General features: G+C 35.1%; 1 long non-coding RNA gene across 1 annotated transcript in view; it reads left to right on the forward strand.

The window, feature by feature from the left end:
- Positions 1–25,445, forward strand: part of LOC119232757 (uncharacterized) — a 69,163-nt gene that overhangs the window by 32,631 nt on the left and 11,087 nt on the right. Inside the window, exon 3 of the long non-coding RNA XR_005122195.2 lies at positions 14,612–14,708. This is a non-coding gene — a long non-coding RNA (uncharacterized LOC119232757). The remainder of the gene's footprint in view (positions 1–14,611; positions 14,709–25,445) is intronic.

Here is a 25,445-nt window from a genome sequence, read left to right on the forward strand (position 1 = left end):
TGAGAGTAGACATCGCAGCTCTGAGGTAATGTAGGTGGATATGTACTGAATAATGTATAACTTGGAACTTTAGGGACCTATAGAGAAGGATACCAGAGATAAGCCAGTCACTTTGAATCTGCTAAGGTATTAGAGATACCAGATTCTGCAAAAGGTAAAATTCGGGGAAAGGCAAAATTTGGGGCACAAAATCAAGTGCATTGCTTAATGTTTGGTAAAAAGCAAAATGAAACAAAGCAAATATTAGATTCTCTGTCTCATGTCTACTAACCAGTCAGCTTTTTCTTTCCTAACTCTGTAGGAAAAAATAAGTTTATTTTCCAGAGAAATCAACTCAGTTTTGAATCAGGGTTTCCTGAAATAGCAAAAGTGGTATGAGCTTCCTTCTTGGAAACAGGAAGGGCTGAAGCAGATGCCTATATTTTATTGAGTGATAAGATCTTCATCTTTGTTTAACTCCTATAGTGCAAGCATTATCAACAAACATTTGAAAATAATCAGGTAAAATATGAATTGGAACTCTATTAAATTACAGGGAGCCCATGAATTCACAAGGCCAGCCTTTGCATGGAGAATCTAGAATGGGTTTTAAATTCCTCACCCTGCATATAAATGAACAGTGGGGGGCCACTGGAAATTTGGCTAAAATGTCAACATGAGATAAAGAAAACAATAACAACAACAACAAAAACAACTCAGTGAAAACAGTCCATTCAATGAATGGAGGAATGTACTACAAACCTAGAGTTAATTTTCCCAGAGACTAGAAAAAGTGCTTAATCAAACAGAAATAGTATAATATTGATTAAAAAAACAGGGAGTGATGAAGAGATTTCATTCAAATTAAAAATATGATCTCTGAAAAAATTGAAGTGTTAAAAATATTATGAAATCTAGGCAGGAGAATGAAAATAGAAGGAAATAAAGTTTGAAGTTTAACACCCAACTAATAAGAATTTCAGAAAAAGAAAATGGAGTAAGGAATCAGGTGATGGTAAATATCAAGGAAATTAGAGAAACTATTTCAGAAAGTGAGTTGCTAGCATCATCTAAGTCTGGAAGCACTCAGCAGAATGGTTGAGAAAAGACTCATACCTTGACAGCATGACATGTCCAAATTGTCAAAAATAAAGGGAAGGAGGGGCCTCCCCAGTGGCACAGTGGTTGAGCGCTGGGTTGCAAAGCTGCCCGCGGCCTCTGCGGTGCCAGTTCGATCCCCGGCTGCTCCCCGGCCACCAAAGGAGGATCCCACATGGCGTGCAGACCTCTCCTGCCGTCCCCTGCTCCCCTCAGCAGTGTACTTCGGTCCTTCTGCCTGCTCTGCTCCCTGCTCTGGCTCTGGTGAATTCTCTCACCCTCTCGCGCTTCTGACTGTACCCAGTGCTTGTATAAACAAAACAAACAAACAAACAAACAAACAAACAAACAAATAAAACATGCTTCTATAAAAAAATAAATGAAGGATTTAGATGTCTTAGAAAAATGGGTTACCGATGATAAATTATAATCTGACTGACATAGAAGTTTTCAGTAGCAATACTGGAAACTGGAAGATGATTCTTATTAAAAAAAAGAAAAAAAATGAATAAAATATTTTCCATTAATAGTTTTATAGGCAGCCAAACTTTCAATCAATTTGAACATAGAATAAAGACATTACTAGACATAGATGATGCTTTCAGTGCATTCTTTCTTACGGAACTTCTGTTGATAAGCTCTACTACAATTGGGCAGTAAATAAGAATGATAGAGTAGATTGAGAAAATAGGAGTTAAAATACATACATGAGACAGGCTATACCAAAGGAAGGTGTGCATTTCTGAAAGAGCAGTCCAGAATATCAGACAGAGCACTCTGGGAAGCAGAATTTTCTTGGAAACATAATTGATTTCTGAAGGAATTTATCTTGTAGAATACAATATTGTGTAAAATTTCAGAGTTTCATTAAAGAGTAGGATAATTTTTAGATAACTAGATAATTAAAGTTTATGTAAACTTGAATCTTACCTACTCCTGCTTTTTCCCTTCATTCTTGGACTGGTAATTGCTATCAACCTATGTGACTCAGTTTATTTTTTTTTCTTGATTTATTAAAAAACAAAACATTTAGGAAGGACTTCAAAAGCTTGCTGACTCACTTTAGATTCAAGGCAACAAGATGTGAAATGTGAAAAATATAATACATTTTAAGCCTTATTGCCTTCCTTTCCCCCTCCCTCTGCTTTCTCCCAGTATCACAGTTCAAGCACAGACTGATACAGTTCCTCAAGATTAAATTTTAAGGGTAAAAATGAACTAGATAATATTTCTTTAAAACTATATTATAGCTTAAAAAAAACTGTATTATAGTTTGTAGATAAACCTCAATTCTTCCATATCCCTGAAGCATGTATGCTTATTGAAATATTTACTACTGTGTTCTTAGTTTTTAGCTTGATGAAAAGATAATGGGATCATGAAGATATAAATTATTTTCATTTCCTCCTCTGGGTCAAGCCAAACTGGCAAAACTTGAGTTCCTGGACAATATTATTATTTCTATTCCCCCTTTTTACCAAATCTCAACATAATTACTTTCCCATAATTACAAAAGCCTCCTTTGAAGGTAATAATAAGCAATAGCCAGTGTACCCCTGAAGCTCATTTTGAATTTCTGTGAAAATGTTCATTGTATTTCGCAAGGTTCTCTTTGTCATTTCTAGAAGAAAGTCTTTAATGATCTTAATATTAAAAATAATTGTTCTAGTCCTAAAGAATTTTTTTTTTTTGTTTTGTTTTAATCTGAGAGACCAATGGGGATGTACTAAAATTATGAACTCCAGGATCTTTACTTAGATCTACAGAATTTGAAACTCTGCTGGTGGGGCCTGAGGAATAAAAGAGCTTTTTTAAGCTCTTCTGATAATTCAGATGCACACAGATGTTTGGGAATCTCTTGTAGACAATGATATAATTGATAAGGTCCCTGTTCCCACTTGGTCTTTGGGAAGCTTAGAGGCAAATGTTTGGTTTACTGCTAGCAAGGGTATGGATCATTATGTTATGTTTTTAAAATTATTTTCCTGTCTCTATTTTTCTACTGTTGTTTTTTTATTTTTCTATTTCAAATGGAAGTACTAGTGGTTTATACACTTGTTAGTGTATTGGAAGTATAGTATCTCTCTCTTCCAGTGTACAAAAACACTCATTTGAAAAGAAATTTTCACTCCTGTGCTTATTTGAGCACTATTAACAATAGCCAAACTATAGAAACAATCTAAGTGGTCAAAAACAGGTTAGTAGTTAATGATGTGCATATGCACAATAGAATACTACTCAGCTATCGAAGAAGATAAGCTTATGCCACATGGATTGGAGTGAAAGGGATTATGATAACAAAATAAGCCAGAAGGAAGAAGATAAATAAAAGATCATGTCACTTTTATGTGGAATATAGAGAAACCAAACAAAGGTCAAATAATGACAAACTTTAAAACAAACCTTCGAAAGCTCACCATAGATTGACTCAGTTTTGTGTCTGTCCTACAAAGAGTTTTGCTTTGTGTATTTGGTTATTTGTAGCCCTTTGGTTCTTTCTTCCTGAAGACAACATCTCTAATTGGTATTTAGCCTCAATCTTTGTACCTACCAAGTTGTTAGGTTTTTATTTCATAAAACATTGATTCATTTTGTGAAGGAGTCATTTATATTAGCATACTGTTTAACACTAGTGCTGTAACCTTATTTCCTTCCCCACATTTGAAGAATACTTGCTTATTGAAAGCAGGGACTTGGTCTTTAGGTAATCTATTTAAAAAATTCAGAATATTTCTTGTTTAATAAATATTGCATGTTTATAGTACTGAATTACTTGCCAGTCTTGTTAAAGCAAATTGTTAATTAGCCAGTAAGACCCTGAGAATTCAGCCTCTTACCTTCTGGAAGAATTAAACTTAACCATTCCAGACAAATTAAAATCTGCTTTTTATAAGAAAATTCAGTCTTCCCTAATGTGACCCATTCTAACACTTAACAATTCCCCACAGCTAAGAATTTCTTCTTTGTGATTCAGTTAAATTCCTTATGCTATTTAAGTCCTTTATTATTTTTTTTCTTTTTTAGTGCTTTGTTATACTTATTGGCCAATATGTTTTCCTCTGTCTCTTATTCTCACCATGTATATCTCTTTCATTTAGTTTGCTTCAAACTAAGCATGAGAACATTTTTGTCTTAACATATGTGGTATCTTGAAAAGAAAAGAGGCCATGGTTTGAAAGTTAACTTCAGGCAACTCACATTAGCCAGTTGTAGTCTTCTGAACTGAAAAATCAGCCCCTCAAATTGTATAAATTTGAAGAGTTTTGTCATTCAATGTCTTTAAGAATATGAATAATTAGCCTTCCACCCTTTGGAACAGAGTTCTTTTTCCTGGAAATTCCTATTAGGGTTCATTGCCATGACTTTGGGTCTATATCATTAGTCATCCAATCATACTCTAGGTTTAATGCTAGATGATTTTTTAAAATAAATGATACTGTTAATTTCTTTTCACTTAAAATAGTAAACAATAATATATGCCAGAATTTTGTTAAATGTTGAACATAGTTTCTTAGAGAAAATGCCATAAACATAAAATTTTGATATATAGTAAAATACCTATTTCTATTACACAAATATTAAATACCTCTGTGGTGCAAGTAATTTGTGAAACATAGGTGATAATATATTTGCACTTTATATTAAATAATAGCACACTTTTGTTAATGTTGTAGTATCCAGGGATAAATAACTTACTCCCAGGAACTGATACCAGTTACATGGCTGCTGAGAATAAATCTTTCAAGGAGATATATACTGCAAAAGACTCATAGAATAGACAATGCATAGAATGTAAATATGCTGTGTGTTGTATTATTGATGTTCTTTGCTTTTCTGTGGACAATTTATATGTCTACCCTTAAAGTCCTTTGCGATGTGTAGGTGGTCAAAGAATTTCCGAGCTACTCCCTGTTGCTTTCAGATTATTGAACCAATTTGCTTCTAGTTAATAACTCTATTAACTGGATAATGGTTACTGTCCTTTTATCAGCTCAGTAACACTACATCCCCATTATAAACAACTGGTCAGTGACATAAATCTCTTTGTATAGTAATACACAAAATACTCTGTCTCTTCTGGGCACACTCACAGAAGCAGTAACCAGTACTGCATTTTTCATTGGGTAAAGCTCCCTCAGGCCTCTGTGGGACTGCAACTGGGTAGCATCTTCTAAATCTCTTCTCTAGAGTTGAGCAGATGGCAGCTTTCAGATTGGAAACTTGATTCAGTGCTGCATTTAGTGTGATTAAAACAAATGATGAGCCTGGAGCTGGGTCTCTGCAACCCCTCCGAACAGGTGGCAAAATGGAAAATGAAGGTAAGCAGTATATTTGTCTACACAACACCAAAGAAACGAGTTGATGAATTTCCCCTAGTGGAGTGACTTTTTTTTTCCCCTCATCAAATGAATTGAATTGACCAGCTGTATTGGCGTCCTGTAGACACAGTCTGAAAAGTCTCCTGCTCTAACAGGCTTCAAACTAGTGGGGGTCTGTAGTGACACAGCAGGTGCAGAGAGATCTAAGCCCTTAAATGCAATGTATACACAGAGCTCTGCAGACAGCCCTGTGGAGCTACCACATAAGATGGTTTTTCATGTGTAAATGAGAAGGTCTTTCATTTTTCAAGCTATTGCATTATATCCCCTTCTGTTGAAAGACAAACATAGGAAATCAACCAACACTGAGTTAATTACAGAAGGGTGGTCAGTACCATAGTCAAGATTGCAGGCTTCACTCATGGGGATTAAGTGTACCAGTGTATTTTACACTTTGGTACTCTGAGTTCAAGTCATATTGAGGATGCGTGACTTTCATGAGATTTCTCCCTGGAAAATAAGTATAGAAGAACATTGATTTTGAATAAAATGCTTACCAAGTTGGGACTTGAGAAGGAAAAAGTTTTTAGAGCAAAAAATTATGAAGAGCTCATTCGCCAATTTACAAAGCAAGAAATTACCTGGCAAGGCATTTTAGTAGAAACCCCCCACCTCTCCCCAAATTGCTACTAGTAAGCAATTTTGAAGTTTCCTAGAATAATTAAATTTGAGTAAAAATATATTTCATGACTCCAGATGATTTTTCTGGAATGCACAAATTTATTTCAAATTACTGTACAAGATGTTTAATTAAAAAAATTCAATAACATAAATATTTTAGTTTTTGAATGAGTCCTAATTTGAGGTTTTTACTTAAATATCTGTGATTTTCTTATTTTAATAGTCTAGTCCTATAAATATAATGGAAACTTAAAATATTTAAAAATATTCATGTATGTTCTTATACATGTGCACACATATATCTTTGTATGTCACACATATGTACAAATACTGTTTTTGTCCTATTCTTTCTAAAATATTTAAAATTTTTGATGTCTTTAATGAAGAGTAAATAATGAATGCTGTATCCTTATACTCATATATGGAGTATCTTCTGTAATAGTCATTGCAACTTGAAGTTTTGATAATACTATTATCCCTGTTTTTTTTAGCGAGGAAACTAATTCATAGAGGTAGTTTTCTGGGGTTACAAAACTCGTAAATGGCAGAGTTAGTCATTTAACTTCATCATAAGTTTTTGAATAGCCATGTGCTGCTTCTTATGAGATATATATATGTGTGTGTGTGTGTGTGTGTGTGTGTGTATAAATGCTTTGAAGTATATTTCAATATGTGTGACAAAATGGGTATTATATACATGTATGCGCGCAATTTTCATGCTTAACATTCCTTTAATGAGTTAGTTTTCTTTTTTTTTTTTTAAAGATTTATTTATTTATTTATTTATTTATACACGCACTGGGTACAGTCAGAAGCGCGGGAGGGTGAGAGAATTCACCAGAGCCAGAGCGGGGAGCAGAGCAACCAGGAGGACCTAAGTACACTGCTGAGGGGAGCAGCGGGCGGCAGGAGAGGTCTGCGCGCCATGCGGGACCCTCCTCCGGCGGCCGGGAGCAGCCGGGGATTGAACCGGCGCTGCAGAGGCTGCGGGCAGCCCCGCAACCCAGCGCTCAACCGCTGCACCACCGGGGAGGCACTATGGCAGATTTCTTATGAAGACAAGGTTGAAGTCTTCATTTCTTATGAAGACAAGGTTGAAAGTCTGGTTTTCCTGGATAAGTAAGATATCTTTGTTTTCTGTAGTAATATGCATCTCTTGGAGTTGCTCTCTTTTAGAATGTTTGTGTTTTTAGTTTTGCCTCCAAAGATTGATATTTGCAGCATAATTTTAAGACTGTTTTTGGTTTCCTTACTATTATTAGTAGCTACCAGAATGCAGGATTTAACTCCGTTACAGCTTTTTCATTCACTGTAGCTCTTCTGACTGGCAGGTGGCATTTTGCTTTCCTTCTCTGAATAATGGAATGGAGGCAAAATCCTCAATAGAAATATTTAACATTTATAAGAACAATGAAGACACCAAAGACAAGTGTGGGTCTTAGGGCTCAAAAATCTCATTATTAAGCACCATGTAATTGAATACTTACATGATTTGGGGGCATGTTGTTTGCAGAAGTGTAATAGAACTCTCCCAACGTTCTAGAAAATATGTCTTGAGAGAGGGCAGACGAACTCAGATCTCACTGCTGTGTATTCATTGCAGGAAGACTCTATTCCAGCCATTGACTTTTTGAGTGGAGAGGGGGAAAATGAAAGCATAGCAGTCATGCTGCAGAGGACAACTTTTTTTTTTTTAAGATTTATTTATTTATTCATGCAAGAGCTGGGGTACAGGCCAGAGATGCAGGTGGTGAGAGGATTCACCAGAGACAGAGTGGGGAACAGAACAGGCAGATTGTCCTCTGAGAGGAGCAGTGGGTGAGACAGGAGAGGTCTGCTGCACCATGTGGGTTGCTCCCTGGCCTGCCGGGGATGGAACTCCTGCTGCAGAGGCTGCTTGCTTCATAGTGTGATGCTTAACCCCCTTTGCCACCAGGGAAGCCCTGCAGAGGACAACTTTGGCACCATCCTCTCAGCTGTTCAACAGGTGTCTGCTCTGGGGTCTGCTTTGTCATTGACAGCCAGAGGATTGATGTGTGCACAACAACAATCAATGCTAATGGAGCTATGCATGTTAAATCCCACTGTACTGACAAAGGACGGATTTAAGTGTTGAGTGTTAGACTTCTGTGAAAAGCAAGTTGGGATTGATCTTGCTAAAATAACTCTTGCTTCTGTAAATCCATGCCTTTTCACAAGACAAATTAGCTGTCAAGCCCCGCCCCTGCCTGTGCTGTGGTGTTTGTTAGGAAAGGAAAATGTGAAAAAAATGTAGGTGTTCTCCTTTGTGGTCATTTCCTACTATAACCAATTTTAGAGAAAAATGTGTTTCTTTGAAAGTGCAGACAATATTATGATAGTGGTTGCTCTAGTCATCATTTTTTCACATGATCAGTTTATTCTGCTAAAAATGATTCAGTAAACTCTCTGGAATTTTCTAAATGTTTGGGTATTCCAGTTATTTTAAGAAATCACTTACAATGATTAGGTTTTTGCAATCTTCTGAAATTTCAAATTCTTCCCATCCATGGGTGATTTGTGTGAGGTACTGGTAGGGAGCCATGCATTCTAGTGAAGAATTTTTGGTTATTTAAAACCTTTCCCTATGTATTGTCATTACTTTTGGCTTTATTCTACGCTATACTCAATAATGCTTTGGAGTGTGTATCTAGCTGTAGATAAAATTTGAAATAACATTAAGTTTTCTTATGGAGACAAAGACTGGAATCATTTTTTTCTATTTCATGAAATTATTCATCCATGTTTTTGTCTTTTGACTACCTACTGTGTACCAGGTATATTTCTAGGGACTGGGAAGGTGATAGTGATGAAAATAGACAAATCTGTGCTCTTATAATGCTACCTTTTGGTGTGGAAAAGTAGAAATTTAATACAGCTAAAGTATTACATATTATGTTGGAATTAAGTGACATGAGGGAATACAAAGCAGGTGTGTGGGGACAGGGAGTTGTGGGCGATGGGACTGCTTTTTTATATGTGGTGATGAGAATTCAGGTAGCATTTAAAGGTAGTGGCCTCAGTGTTGCATGTTTACCATTGATATATATGGAGGACTAGATTTTGAAGAATACTCATATATAGGTAACCTTTATTCCTTTTCAATGGAATTGAATGGAATGACATTTTGCAAAGTGATACAATGTGGCATTTTTTTCCTTTCATCTAGTATAGTATGGCTTTGAGAAATGATGCTTTGAACATGGAAAATTGTCACTTGTACATTGTCCTATCAGATAAAGGTAATAATTGGGAAGACTGAGATTCCGAATAGTTCATATGACTAAGAAAGATAAGAAGGATTTTGCAACCATCCCGTTGAGATCAGGAACAATATTAATACTGCCTTTGGGATCCCTAAAAGATTTAAATATGCACTCTTTCATCCATTCCTCATGATTCCTCCTCCTCCTCCACCCAAAGTGGATGTGACCACCATTTAAAAAATGATTTAGCATGACATGTATTTCCTCAGTGACTTGTCCCCTACCATTTCCCTAGTCATATTCTAGCTTTGCCCACCTTTTTCACACATGGGAGTTAGCAGAAAGTAAAAGAAAATGATATTTTGTTTATAGACAGTTCAAGAGCAGATGTAAAAAATAAACAATACTATCCCAAGTTATCTTTAACTTATGGTCAATTTAATAGTAGTTCAAATTTTTCCATGGTGAAATTATAGGCTTGTGGACCAAGATCATCAGAAAACTATCAATAATCAGAGGTGGGCAATTTTTGCATAACTTCATCACTGCATTCTTTTTAACTGTTTACCCAGATGTAAAACAAAATATACAATCCTTCTTAAATTTAAAGTTTGACAACAAAATCTAATATTTATTGAGCACACATAAAACACACATAATTGCTAATCATTGTGGTAGGAGGGTCACATGTATTTTATGCTAATGTAAATTTTATGAGGAAGAGACAGTTACAATGCCTGTTGTAAAGGTGAGAGAGACAAAGTTTGGAAATATTAAGTAACTTGTCTAAATTTACCAGGATAGGGCCTCCCCGGTGGCGCAGTGGTTGAGCGCTGGGCTGCAAAGCCCGCAGCCTCTGCAGCACTGGTTCCATCCCTGGCCGCCGCGAGGGTGCCACATGGCCCGCACAGACCTCTCCTGCTGTGCCCGCTGCTCCCCTCAGCAGTGTGTTTCATCAGTCTGCCTGTTCTGCTCCCGGCTCTGGCTCTGGTGAATTCTCTCACCCTTCCACGCTTCTGACCGTACCCAGTGCTTGTATAAATAAATTAATCTGAAAAAAAAAAAAAGTTTAAAAATAAATAAATAAATTTACCAGGGTAATAAATGCCAGATCTGAGATAGAGACCGATACAGTCTAATTCCAAAACTTACAGAAAACTGTAGCACTAAACTACATTTCTAGAGACAGAGAAAATGGAATTCCAACTTCAATGTCTTACATTTTAGCTAGTGTTAAATTGCCAGTACGTAAGCTTAGTGGCTTTATGATTAGAAACCTTAATAATCCATTCAAAAAGAATGAAAGAAAAACAATATTAATGAAAATAATGGTTTGATATTAAGCCAGTTCAATCTGAAACCTTTAACAGCACACCTTGCAGGAAATACTCAGAACTAGGACATTTAAGGAGGTCAGACCATGAGTTCAAGATTTGCCCAAAGAGGCACAGCAGACCTCTCCTGTCTTGCCCACTGCTCCCCTTAGCAGTATATTTCAGTCAATCCGCCTGTTCTGCTCTCCACTCTGTCTCTGGTGAATCCTCTTAACCCCCCACCCCTGTACCTGTGGCCTACACCCCAGCTCTTGTATGATGCATAAATAAATAAAATAAATCTTTTAAAATATGTGCCCAAAGAGAAAGGATTGGAGTTAGGATTTAGATTTGATAAAAAATGACTTTCAATATAGGACAAAAGCATGATTTATTTTGTTATTTTTAATTTTCCCAAGTATGTTTATTGGGATAGAGTTACTTTGCATCACTATATTTGTTTTAGGGGATATAGATTAAACCTCTACACATGCTTGTTTCTCTTAGCAACAGCATCTCAGAGACTAATTGTAAAAAAGTATATCCATGAAGATGGATATATATATATCTGGGTGGGACGAACAGTGTAATTTTAAAGAGGATGTCAGAAAGGGCCTCTGAAAAGGTAACTTCTGATTAAAGATGATCATCCTGTTAAGGTAGTGTTATACCTGAAAGATTCAGATGGAGCGGAGGTTTCCTGCTCACTCCCCAGATCATCTGATTGACCCACACACTTTTTCAGAGGGTCTGTTATGTCATGGAAACAGTTGTTTGGAATTTTATGCCATGTTGTGGAGTTATCAGACTAGTATTATGTACATTTTCCCAAGAGATTTTATTTAGTTTTCCTACAATTAAAACATAGGCTCACTTCTTTTATCTACCTATATGAGAACTATATAATTTTCTGCAATACTGATTCCAAGTTTTGAAGGAATTTGATTTTATTGTACCAGTTGCTTTTCCTGGTGAGCAAGCCATCACTGAGCCAGAGGCTTCAGGAAGATTGAAAAGAAGGAGTTCAGGGCCATGTACTATATTCTGTGTCCCTGCCATAGCACCCTTGCTGTTGATGTTATCCTTTTTTCCTAATGAATAATTGAGACAGTGTGTCCAACCTGCCTCCAAATGCAGCATTTTGAAGGATTATTCACATGTTCCAATTTCAAATATCAAGCAAATAATTTTATTTTTATGTGCTTTCACTGTGGCTGTGTGTCTGTATGTATATCATAGTGATATCATAGATTACACAGCCTTTTAGGGATTACAAGATAGCCCCTCTCGTTATATTATATTTCAACTTGTATTTTTTAAGTTCTCATTGTAAAACTGGAATTTTGCTACTCAATTAATGTGTACTATCACTGGAATGCTAATAGCATCACTGAAAATTGCATAGCAAGCATAACATAAAAATACTATTTTATCTCATCTATTAATCTTTATCCTGTGGTGCATTTATTATATGTCCAAATGATTCCATTTTAAGATGGCATTCCTGCTAACCAAGAAAGCCAGAAAAATAAGCCATAATAATATTTGGACAGCTAGGGAAACTTAACACCACATTCCTCTCATCTTTTACTCTGGATTTGCTAAATAACAATTATTGTACATGTATTTAAAAAATGATATTAAAAATGTAATTACTAGGTTTTTGCTGTGTTTGCATTTATGCTATGTTTGGATTTCTGCTTTGTGTACATTACCTCATTTCAGCCTCATGGCACTCTGATGAAGAGGTGCTAATATTCTGCCTTTTTTAAAGGCACTAATATTCTGCCTTTTTTTTTAATCTTTTTTTTTTTAAAGATTTATTTATTTATTTATTTATACAAGCACTGGGTACAGTCAGAAGCACAGGAGGGTGAGAGTATTCACCAGAGCCAGAGTGGGGAACAGAACAGGCAGACTGACGAAACACACTGCTGAGGGGAGCAGCAGGCGCGGCAGGAGAGGTCTGTTGTGCCATGTGAGACCCTCACCTGTGGCCAGGGATGGAACTGGTGCTGCAGAGGCTGTGGGCATCTTTGCAACCCAGCGCTCAACCGCTGCGCCACCAGGGGAGGCCCAGTATTCTGCCTTTTTAAAGATTTTGCTACTCAAATGATGGCTTGATCAGGTTAGAAAACTTCTCAAAGTTCTATTCCCAAAGTTCTATTCCCTGGGAATAGTGGGTCAGTCCCACTCTAGGGCATGACCTTAACTAATGCACTGCCTCCACTTCCAGAGATTAGTGAAGTGAATACAACATTCATAATTGTATATTCCCCTTTTAAAGAGCACTGTGGTTTTAGATTTTTGTTTCGCTTATAAAACAGGAACATTCTATGTAGCAAATTGGGCAATTTAAGTGAACGTGTTTTGAAAATTTCATATTACACAAATAAAAATAATTATTTTCTTAAAAACAATTTCTTCATTATTAATAAGTGAAAATTATAGAAATGGTTTTAACAATCAGTGTTTTTAGAGGTTAGATGAGTGGGAAAGATACATAGGTAAACACAGTGGATTTTTAGGACAGCGAATCTGTTCTTTTTGAACCTATAGTGGTGGATACAGATCATTGTATGTTTGCCCACACCATAGACTCTACAGTATCAACAGCTAACCCTAATGTAAACTATGGACCTTGGGTGATGATGATGTGTCAGTGTAGGTTCATCATTTTAAAACAAATGTACCAGTTTGCTGTTGATATTGATGGGACACAGTGCAAGTGTAGAGGAAAAAGGTATATAGAAAAACTACCTTCCATCAGTTTTTTTGTGCCTTAAGCTTGCTCTAAAAATAAAGTCTACCAGAAAATCTAACCACTTTGACACAGAGGCCTCTAATCTATAAACTAAATAAAAAACAGAAATGTTACTTAAAATTTCTTTCTAAAAAAGTGTAGCTCCTATTAAAAAAAAAAGGCACTGTAAGTTGCACAGCTTTTGGAAGGAAGATCTTTATGTGGTAATTGTCATCTAGAAGAGAAGTACATATAGGGAACTAAGACAACATGCCAGCATAGATATTTACCCTGTGGGGCAAATATATTTTCTGACGTGTGACTTTTCTATAGGAATAAAATGATATTAAAACACATCAAAGTATTTTGGCCAAACTTTGTCAGCACAGTGAAAACAGAAATACCCTTTTTCATATTTCCAGGAAAACACTGATTAAACTATATTAGAAGGTAAAAATTCCAAGTTGATAACCCTGAAAAGCAATAGTCTTTTGAAGCATGAGTCCTTTGAAAAGCTCTTAGAATTTATGGATATTTTTAGCAAAATGACAAATTAAAGCATTCACAATTTAAGTGATATTGATATACAATACATAAATTGTAAAATATCTTTAGAAAAATATTTAAATTAGCAACAATATAAATGCTTATTTGAATACCTGAAAGTAAACTGAATACAAAATATGCCAAATCTTTTACAAGACATGAAATTTGACTATCTGGTCTGGTTCCGTGGGGATACATACTTAGTACCTGATGGTAAATACTATAAACAAAATGATCATAAAGCCATCTGTGAAGACTTCAGTGAAAGCAAATAGTACTTAGGTATCTAAAAGTGGGACTCTTGCTTTTGTTGTTGCTTAAAATTTTTAAAAAAGCTGTTTTATTGAGGCAAAATTGACATAATAAACTGACATAATGTTTACATTTTTCTTCTCCAATATGTATATTAATACCACTCATCACCACATTAAAGATAAAAAGCGCATTCATCAAACCCAAAATTTTCCTTTAGACCTTTGTAACAGTTTTCACCCTTCCTTCTCTGTTGCCCCCACATTCCCCAGGCAACTGCTGATCTGTTTTCTGTCACTAGAGGTTAGTTTTCATTTTCTCTAATTTTAAATAAATGGAATCATATACTATGGGCTCTTATGAATATGGTTTCTATCACTCAACAATTATTTTGAAACTCATCTAGGTTATGTGTATCAATAATTTATGTTATTTCCAAATTGTTTTGCATTGTAGGGGTATGCTGTGACGTGCTTATCCGGTTACCTGATCTTGGACATTTGCTTTGTTTCCAGTTCTTTACCATGAAAAATAAGTGGACAGTTAAGACATGGTGAGTAGCATGTGTTTCTTCCTAGATGGTAAATACCATACGGATGTTGCTGATATTATAGTAATGGCAACTACCTTTAAGCACATGTTATATATTAGATAGTGTGCATTTTCTACATGTCAAATATATTCTACATGTATAACCTTAACAACATAAAGGTAAAATTTCAGCTCGGGCACCAAAACAAAACAACTGTCAATTCCTCAGGCGTGAGAACACTTTTAGCAAGTCATCAAATTAGATAGATAAAGATAGTTTCTATGTATCCGGGGTGAAGGATTCTTCTTATAGTGAAAGATATGGCTTCATCTGGGCTTCTTGGAAGGCCTGCTGTATGTTCTCTGTGTTGAAGAATCCTTTAAGATGGTGCCTATCCATACTGAGGAAAGCTTAAGTGGAATTTGTCTGGGGAAAGTATAAAAGTAGTTGTCAGGAACTGGAGCTTAGTTTTGCCCAGGGGGACCTCTCTGGAAGGCCAGAGGACTTTAATATTAAGTATAACTTGTGGATAATTAGAGATCTGGGAGGCTGTGGAGATAGATGCTGATGAGTTGGGGACACAGGTATGTCCTAGCTTCTGTCTGGGCATAAGCAAGTAAGAACTTTTCCTGTCCTGACTTATTTTCCTCCACACTCTTTGACCTTTGATTAAAAAGCATCAGTGGATACGACAAAGTGGTAGAAAAGCAGTGAATTCCACAAAGAGGTAGAAAAGTTGATCAGAGAATGAGAGCAGGGTTCAGTTACCTCTCCTTAAAAGCAAGCAGGCTACCAATGGCAGATCCTAACTCTAGAAAAAGAAAATAAGCAAAACAAGAATGAGGTGTCAGTGTTTTGAATTGTATATATTTAATTATGTGAAACAAGGCAAGGCTTTATAATTTAAAGTTATTGTAGAGTTATCTGTTACCTAAATATAAAGGGAATTACTTTCCCTACTGGATATATTAGAAATGGATGGGGGAGGTGAAAATCAAGTTGGAATTCAGTTATATCCTAGATGTCATTTTTTTTCATGTTTTGGTTATTTTATAAGCACATAACACTGCAGAGCTTCTGAAATTTTCCTTATTGAATATAAAAATCTTAAGCACAAATATTCTGAAAGACAGGAAATTTATCTATTAGGTGATTCAATCTGAGGAAAATATTTCTTAGCCCCCGAATTGCTATTAAAGCAGCATAGTGTTGACCTGTCTTGGGAGATAAAAGTAGTTCATATCTCAAAGAGCAACATTTTAGAAAGCTCTTTGCAGATAAAATATAAGATGGGCATCCTTTGAGAGTTGTTAATTTCATTTCTGAAAATGCCACTGTTCTAGTCTGGGCTCATATCAGCTAACTGCATGTCTTTCTCTGGAGCTTGCTGTTTGTTTTTAAGCAGAAGACATGAAAAATGAGGGTTCTGTATTGAGATGTAACTTGGTCACAGAAGAATGATCTCCATCTAGTTATATCACAGAGCTAGCAGAGCCTTAAGAAACTCGAGACAGGGCTTTGAAGTGACAATTGCAAGTATAATGAAATAGTCACTCTCTTTACCCAAAGCTTACGAGTAAAGACTTTTTTTCCTGGTAGTTTTATTTTTCTTTATATCAGCCATCATACACACACACACACACACACACACACGGGCATGCTGAAATGAAATGTGCATGTGGCACAATTAGCAGTTGTGGAAGAATGTAGTTTTATATAGAAAAATCTTGGCTAGGTTCATTCTAAACTTGATAACTTGATACTAATATTTTGTATTGCCTTTTCTAGAAATGAAGGAAAAATTCTAGTTCCTCCTTTATTTGAATGGTAATGCAAATCAAATTTCAGGAAACTGATATATTTGCATTTAAAATGTGTTTATTCTGCAAAGAAAAATTCCCTACATACATATTCCATTAGATAACAAAGCAAATTTGAAGAAATATTTTGTATAAAGTTATGATTAGAACTATGTAGAAAAAAAATCTGTGTACACAGACACATATTTCCAATCACATCTGGATAGAGATTACTGCAACATATTTGGATTGCATATTTTTCTGGAAAAAATTTTATGTCCCCTTTAATTACAGTTTAATTACTTACATTTTTAAAGGGTTTAATTAATTTTATAATAAAATTGTTATTTCTTTTTCTGGAAGTAAGCATATTTTCAGCAAACTTCATAACCAGTTAATATATTTGATTGAGATACCCAATATCTCACTAGATAAGAACTAACAAATTTGCATTTTTTAATTAGAGAAATACTTGAAATTTGGGGAAATAATTTTATTTATACATAAATAAGTAAGAAGTAGGATACTCCAAAGTCATCATTTTCCAAATGGGTGAATTGAAGTCCAGAGCAATAAAATGGTAGAACCAGGAATACTTTTGTGCTAAGACACTATTCATTCCCCTAAACCAGGTTGACTATGCTATTTATTGTCTCAGTTCTGAAGCAATGCTTTGAAATCAATATAAAGGCACTTGGGTGATTAATTTTAATAAATGCTTATCCATATGCATAATCTTTGGATATTAGTCATATGAGATATTAGGGTGAGACAAAGCAATTTCAAAGTAGATTTATTTATGTTTCCTTAGGGAATGTTTTCTTAATTTTTCTCCATTTTTTAGCATGGTTTTCTATAAAATAGATTCTTAATTTATATTTAGTGAGTCAAATTGATTTGGGCTTAAGAATTGTTTTTCATGGATAGTATGATGAAAGACAATGTTATAAATGATAGATGTCAAGGGTAAGGAACCAAACTTTAACCAAACCTCCTAATATATGTTGTATTTAATGACAAGATAGCTGGCAGATCATTTTTCAACCCAATGATTTGACTTAGATTTAAGACTAATCATTTTATTAAATCAGTGCATTTGGATTTTGGATGTAAGCTAATTTTTGTGTGATATTTATATGAACACACATAGTTATATATATACATATATATATATACACACACACAGAGTAAATAAATACTATATCTTATAGAGATACACTTGTATACTTATCAAATACTTTATATGGTTTGCCTCACAAGACAAAAATAATATCATGAGGTAGGGAATAATAGCTTACCATTGAGGAAATTGCAGATCAGAGAGATTAACCAATTTGTATGATTTCACACAATGGGTAGGAATCAGGATTTTTACTGAGATTGGCTCATTTACAAAGTCCTATATTCTTTTTTATTTACTTTTTTGCTAAAAAAAAATCAAGTTATTCAGGAGAATTCTAGCATAAAAATAACCTATTGGCAAAAGCCTACAGTTTTGGGATATAAATAAACTTAATCAATTCATTAGAAAACTATGATCAGCCTTGTCCATGGTAGAACCTGTGCTTTAAACATCAAGAACCAGCTTGTCTGTAGTAGCAAGTTGACAGGAGAAAGGTGTGGTGAAAGGCCAACCTGTTTGAAGGAATTGCCAGAGTATGGCTGTGAATTTTGAAAGGGTTTTTACTTGTTAATTGTAATATTTAAATCAGTGACTCATGCCCTATAGATATGAGGCACACTAAAATGACTATACTCTGAATATTAATTTTGGTGCACAAATGGCAGAGACACATTTCATTGCAATGCAATTTTTTTTTTCTTGTATGAAAAACAATAGCCTCCTCTATTTGAATGAGAACAGATGGATGAAACCTCAACATCAATACTTACTGCCCATAGTAATGAATGATTTTATGTAAGGATATGAGTTAGTAGATCTGCTTAGCTTGATATTTTTATTCTGATAATAAGAATTTCTATAAGAAAGAGTGAAGCTGAAAGGGCAGCTGGGACCCCTTTGAGTGAATTAGTATTCCTATTGCATTACCCATGTGGATAATATTCTTTACCTCTGATGTGACCCTTACAAATTTAATTAAGTGTGATGGCTAGCCAGCATGTAGATTATTCCTGCTATAGACAAAACTTGAATGTTTTCTGGCTATAGATAAAATATTTGTGGAAGTTCCTGGAAATTTTTGTCACTCACCCAGTGTTTCTAACTTTAGGTGTTAAGAGTTGAGGGGCAAATTGTGGTGTCGCATTGGTTATTATGTGGTTTATTTCTATTGATTGTAAATCAGAAATGTGTGATAGTGTAGTGCCATATGATCAAGATTGCTGGAGAAAGTTTATAAAATGTACTTTCAATGATGTTTCTTACACAATTGTGATATTTAAAAAATAGATGGCAGTTTTATGTACATTTTATTTATTTTTTAATTTTTTAAAATATTTACTTATGCATACAAGATCTGGGGGTACAGGCCAGAGGTGCAAGGGGGTGAGAGGATTCACCAGAGACAGAGTTGGGAACAGAACAGGCAGATAGACCAAGGTACACTGCTGAGGGTCGCAGCGGGCAAGTCAGGAGAGGTCTGCTGTGTCATGTGGGTTGCTCCCTGGCCGGCTGGGGATCGAACTCATGCTGCAGAGGCTGCGGATTGCTTCATAGTGCTGTGCTTAACCCCTTGTGCCACCAGGGAGGCCCAGTTTTATGTATATTTTAATGGAATTTCTCTTCTCTTTCTCCTCTTTCTCTCCGCAAAGTTAGGAATCATATTCCCTAAATTAACCTTATAAAGAACCACATCTAATCCATATAATGAGATGCATTTTTCACTTAAACATCAACACTTAAACGCTTCCCATTGAAAACTCAGCTCTAGTAAAGTATTTGCCTCCTCCTCTCAGCACATCCTTTTCTTATTCGTGTCTTGACACAGAGTATTTTACATATATTGCATTCAGCTGCATTTGGTGATTTTGAGATGTGACATCTTTCTGAACCAAGCTTCCTACTGTCACAGGAGACTCTAAATGGAGCTTTTATGCTAAGGATATATTGAGAGGTAGAATGGTTGGGCAAAGTCTGCAATGTATATCAGGATTGGATTTCCCAAAAGAAGCATATTATTTTCTGGTGTTATGATTCTAGAAAAACAACCAGTGCTTTATCCCTATCTTTATCTATGAAATATTACTGAAATAACTTTCACTGTGTTGACCCACCAGAGGCATAGTTTGAGAAGAATTGCAAACTTCAAATTTCCCATCATAACTGGAACATTGTTCAAACCTACAAATTAATGTTGCGGTGGGGGAGAGAAGAGGAGGACTAGAAAAGAGTTCCTGTACCACAAAGTAAAACCTAAACTTATTTACTGTGGAGTAGAACAGCAATAGGATAAACCAGAAAACAGAGGCCTACAGACCTTGTAGTTAGTATTTACTCTCTCCTTGGTCTTTGGACCTCATTTTCCTACTTCATTCTGGTCTACACCACTGGTTGCCCTGCTGTATCTAGAACATACCAATCATCCTTAGAGTGACCTTCCAGATGCCTTTCATCCAATCTCTGCTCAAATGTGACTCCATTGCAGAGGCTTATTCCCATCAATCAGCATAAACTGACCTATTTTCAATCACACCAATTTTCAGCCCTTAGTTTGCTTTATTATTACATGTCAAATTGTTTGTTTCCTTCCTATTAAAACATAGTTCATGCGAGCAGGAACTTTGTCTCTCTTGTTTATTGTTTTTTTTAAGTTTTATTTATTTATGCATAAAAGAGCTGGGGTACAGGCCAGAGTGTGGGGGGTGAGAGGATTCACCAGATACAAAATGGGGAAAAGAACAGGCAGACTTACTGAAATATACTGCTGAGGGCAGCAGCAGGCGAGACAGGAGAAGTCTGCTGCACCATGTGGTTAGCTCCCTGGCTTCCCGGGGATCAAACTCATGCTGAGAGGCTGCAGATAGCTTCACAGTGCTGTGCTTAACCCTTTGAACCACCAGGGAGGATCTGCTCTTGCTTATTGTTAGATCACTAGATGTTATAGTGTATGGATGTAAATGACTGGATAAATTAGTTTAGGAGCAGAATGCAGGGTTCCAATCCTTCATCACTGTATTAATGTGGAAAAATCTGTCAATTATCTTCATATTTCATTTTTCTTGTTAGTAAGGGCTGATATAAATTGTACTATTAGCTCCATAGTTGTGGTGTTTAATGTAAGATGAGGAAACTATCATTTATCAGCACCTATTCCTAGGTATGTGTTCCTCCAAGTAATTTGTATCAATTATCTAAGCCCCGTATCAAGTTGATATATTGGTATTACTATTCCATTATACACATTAAGAAACCAAGGCAAAAAGATTTTGTGACTCTCATAAAATCCATTAAAGTGCATGAAATAATTATTAAAGATATAAAAGTTTTTTGATATAAGATATATCAGTAGTCATCAAACTAGGCAAAAATTGATAAAGAGGTATTTTTACTAAAATCACCCTAGAGTTTTCTATATGGAAATAATATAGTTAGGTTGACATCTATATTTTATAATAACTGTAAACATGGATAAGGAATAAGTAGAATGAAAATAATTTATTTGTATATATTACCATTGGTATTGTCTGCTGAAAAATCTTATGGTTTCCTTTTTTTTTTATAGAGATGTGTCACAAGTTGAGAGCAATAATTCTTTAATTCTTTCAGAATGTTTTAATAAAATTCCTTGTCAGACCCATTTAATCTATTTTTTTTCAGAAAAGTAGAAAATAGTATCAATTACCATTGTTAATTGGCTAGTTCTTGAAATTAACTTCTGCTTCATACACTTATGAGCAACTTTAAATTATTAGAATGTGTGTGTGTGTGTGTGTGTGTGATATAAGCTATATTTAGGATATAGACAACCCTGTTGACCTATAGGCCTCTAGTAATAACTTAAAAAATCTAATGTCTATAGCACAAGCTTTGGTGAATCTACAAGAAATTAGATGAAAATTTCTTTTTATGCCCAAACCCTTTTGACTAATTCTGGTACATAAAATGGACATCTGAAATTGTTTTAGCCAAGGAAGAGGTCATAGAAAGTTCTTTGAAGAGAAATTTCAGTATAAAGTAGGAGGGAGAGAAATCAAGGAAAATATTCTCCAAATAAAACTATTTAAATTACAAGATATTTGAGTTAATCTCTCACAAAGACTTATTGGGTAGAAAGGTGAAAATTGTAGACTAAGTGAACTGAATTAAAGGAACTATTTCTCATTCTAAGTGCTTTATACTTATTAAAATTTGGGATAAATCATAACTGGGCCTAAAGTAATTTAGAAAATTGAATAATTAATTCCTGTTGATTATTTTCTATACCAGGCCAAAATATTCACCTAATTGGCTTTAGGCCAAGCAAGCAATATACTAAATGAAAAGTTTGTCATGTGGAAAGATCTTTAAAAATTAAACATTTTTCTCATTCATAATAATTAATTTTAAGCGACCCAGCCAGAGAAGATCTCATTTTAGGTACATTGATAATATTGAATTACCTTTTAGTCTTGACTGTCCACTGTTACAGTGTATTTTGGAGAGATTCATTAGAAATGCACATATGATTTTCATTAATTAATGTGAAGAAGGTATTGAGATGCTTTTTGTTTATGTGGTACTGATCTTGGACCTGTTATCTTGTCTGTTACCTTGGACACGCTGTTTTAGATTCTCTGGGGCAGTTTAAGTGAAATTGGCCAAGTGAAAATGACAAGAAGAAATGCTTTTTTATTTCTTCTTTTGAGTTAAAAAAAGGGTGAGTGGGGACATGAGGTGAATGAGGGAACTGAGTATCAGGAATAAGGCAAAAGATTGGCATAAATACATTTTATACTTTTTCTGATGGAAGAGATCAGTCATACATTGACATTTGACATCTATTAATTCACTTGACAAACAGCATGATATAATATTTTGTATTTAAAAAACTGTTATTTTGCAATATGAAAAGGAAAGTCAGGATCTGTCATATTGTATTTATTGAGATACTCATTCTGATCATCATAGAAATACATAGCTCCATGTACTGAGAGCTAATTATAAGGATGAATTAAACATAGAGTGAGCACAATATAGGAAATGGGTGTGTGTGTGTATTTGTAAGTAATTTACACTATAGTTGTAGAAGATAGATGAAGGGATCTCTATCTGGGTATCTGTAAATGTATCTTTTTTTATACAATAATTATTGCAAGCTTAAATAAATGAGACATATATTCCAGGAGAACATTTTAATGTAGACTCATCTGCTAAATCTAATCTGTAGACTAATCATTATGTTAGCATTATGATTTGAAAGGAAATTATGCTTGGTCTGCAAGGATTCTTCAGAAAACAAAACTGAACACAAGGAAAATTCAGATTTTTTTGCTATGGTAACATTGCTTTTTCCACAAGCAGCAGTATCCTAGTGGTTTTTATCTGAAACATTAGCCTGGCCCAGTAGGTGTCAGATTAGATATACATTACTCCATTATCTTGGTATACTACTCTGCATCAAAGGATCTATGGACTTAGAAACTGAAAAGGAAAGAGAATAAATAAAGGATATCTCTTTTCAGTTTTAGAGAAGCGCTTTTAACATTAAGAAAAATCAATAACTGGATTGACTGCATTCAGTAGGGAATGTTATTGTTTCCCATAATGTATCTAATGCATATCATTACCAGAGTAATCACATTTTTATCTGCCTCTGCCTTGCTGCTTGCTTGGCTAGATATGAAGCCAAAGCTATTTGTAAAGTAAGGTTTTTTTTCTTCTTTTGCAAAATTGCTGCAAATTGTATTCTTCCCATTTTCTTTATTAGTTGTTTGAACTAGCCAGAACCTCTGAATTCAGATTAAGTGGCTTGGTTTGTTGTGGTGGTTATTATTTTCCCCCTTCAAGATTGCTTTTTCTCTCTACTCAAATTAAACTCACCTTTAGTAAATGGGACAAATTATTTGTGGTTCACTGTATTTTGTGGGATAGGACATAGTGGAGCATAACTGTACATGGAACTGGGTTTTGTGTTTCTAAGGTATCTTTTAAAATCTGTAATTGCAGACTGAGAATGGCATGTGTTTCTGGAAGTGTTCTAACACTGAGGCAGGGGGCTCAGTCTAAAGCAATGAGTAGGTGGAGACTGAAATCTGAAATTCCTTTTCTGTCTCTCATTATAAGAAAGGGGAAAGCTTTCTCTCTATTAACAGAAGTATATTTTACTTGAGTTTAACATTCCTTCATTAGCTTCGATATATTTAAATAGTTAAACTGTATGGACCTGGTGACATTGGCGTTATATTAAATTCCATGATGTAAATTTTGGGTGGATATTCAAGACAACTCATGTAAGACACCTAGCCAAGAACACTGTAGTGTGGTGCTCTTCCCAGTGACAGTATAATAAAAGCGGTGGCTATTCCAAGTGGCAGTATAATAAAAGAGGGTCAGTGGAGCAGAAAAACTGCCCAGATGATGACTGGAATTCTTTGTATTTCTTCACAGGAGTTGTTGATGATATATGATTGAAACAATAAACAGTGGGAGAGAAAAATAGAATGTTTTTAAACTGTGGGACTCTGAATGTACAGGAAACAATTAGAATTTCCCAAGTGCTGAGCAATGCAGTCAAACTGAGATCACTTTGCATTAGATAGGAAATGGGGGGAATGTGCAGCTGGACTAATTCATGGACCTGGCTAATATTAGGTTCAGAGAATGAGAAGATGGCATTTTTGGTAAAATAATTGTTTTCAGGAAACAGTGCTTTTCCTGGACCTTTGATGCTTCCTTTCTCATTTCACTTGCATACTAAAGATTTAATTACTTAAGGGGAGATTTCAGAGTTTTCTGATCAGACATACAAATCACACTTCTTTCTTTTTTTGTAGCTTTATTTAAAAACATGGGTAGTAATTGATATGAGTCCTATTTGTCAGAAATTTGAACTTTGGCAAGCAAGCTTCTTCATGTTCACTTGGAAATAATTATTCAGTTACAACCACCTGTCCATTCAGTTTGTGGAAGCAGATTAAGCCAGAAAACTGCCAATATATTACCACAGTTATTCTCTTTATGTTATGGAAAGGAAACCGAAGCAGTTGGGAATTAAAAAACCTCTTTGAATCCAGAATTCAAGTGTAGTACTCAATTAAGTGCTGGCATGGGATGCAGAAGGTCAAAGGAATCGGATATGGAAATAGATGTTCGTTTTGCCACCTTCTCCAGATGTAGGTGTCTGAAAAAATCATGCTTCTGTGATCTCTTGAACAAACCAGCGGGATTTGTACTATGAAGACTAGACATTATTGGGATACCTAAGGGATGTTTTACTTGATAACTTTTAAAATTTGTATTTTGATAGTTTTATATAGTGGACTTGCCTGGTGTTTATGCAATCCTCTGTGTGTGTGTGTATGTGTATGTATGTATGTATCTGTACAGCCTTGAGAAATTACAAAATGTCCTTGAGAAATCTCTCTCTCTCTCGCTCTCTCATGCTCTCTCTCCATCTCTACTCAACCACAGAACAAGGAGAGCATTTTGCAATTCCTTAGAGATAAATTTTGGGAAATGTATGAAAAGGAAATTATAGAAGAATTACAATACATTTGTATGTAAAATTTTACTTGTTTTAATTTGTTGTTTCCCTCTAGCCCATGTTTGAACAGATGTTACAGCACGCTGATAGCAAATGATCTTTCAACCCAGAATAAAAATGAAAACAAGTAAACTCTAATCAAATGAAGTCTTAATAGCCTGTGGTCAGTGAGAAAATTCAATTTTCTAGTCAAGTTTAAAAATCAATAGTGGCCACTCCAAATTTGTCTAGAGTTATAAAACAACTTGAACACATTCTCAAAGATCAGAAATTCTTTCAGTCTAACACAAATATGTCAGGACCTGGAATAAAAGGAA

Source organism: Talpa occidentalis, unplaced genomic scaffold (genome assembly GCF_014898055.3).
Source record: "Talpa occidentalis isolate TD23 unplaced genomic scaffold, MPIMG_talOcc4v2.1 talOcc4.7, whole genome shotgun sequence".
In the NCBI taxonomy this organism is placed as follows: Eukaryota; Metazoa; Chordata; class Mammalia; order Eulipotyphla; family Talpidae; genus Talpa; species Talpa occidentalis.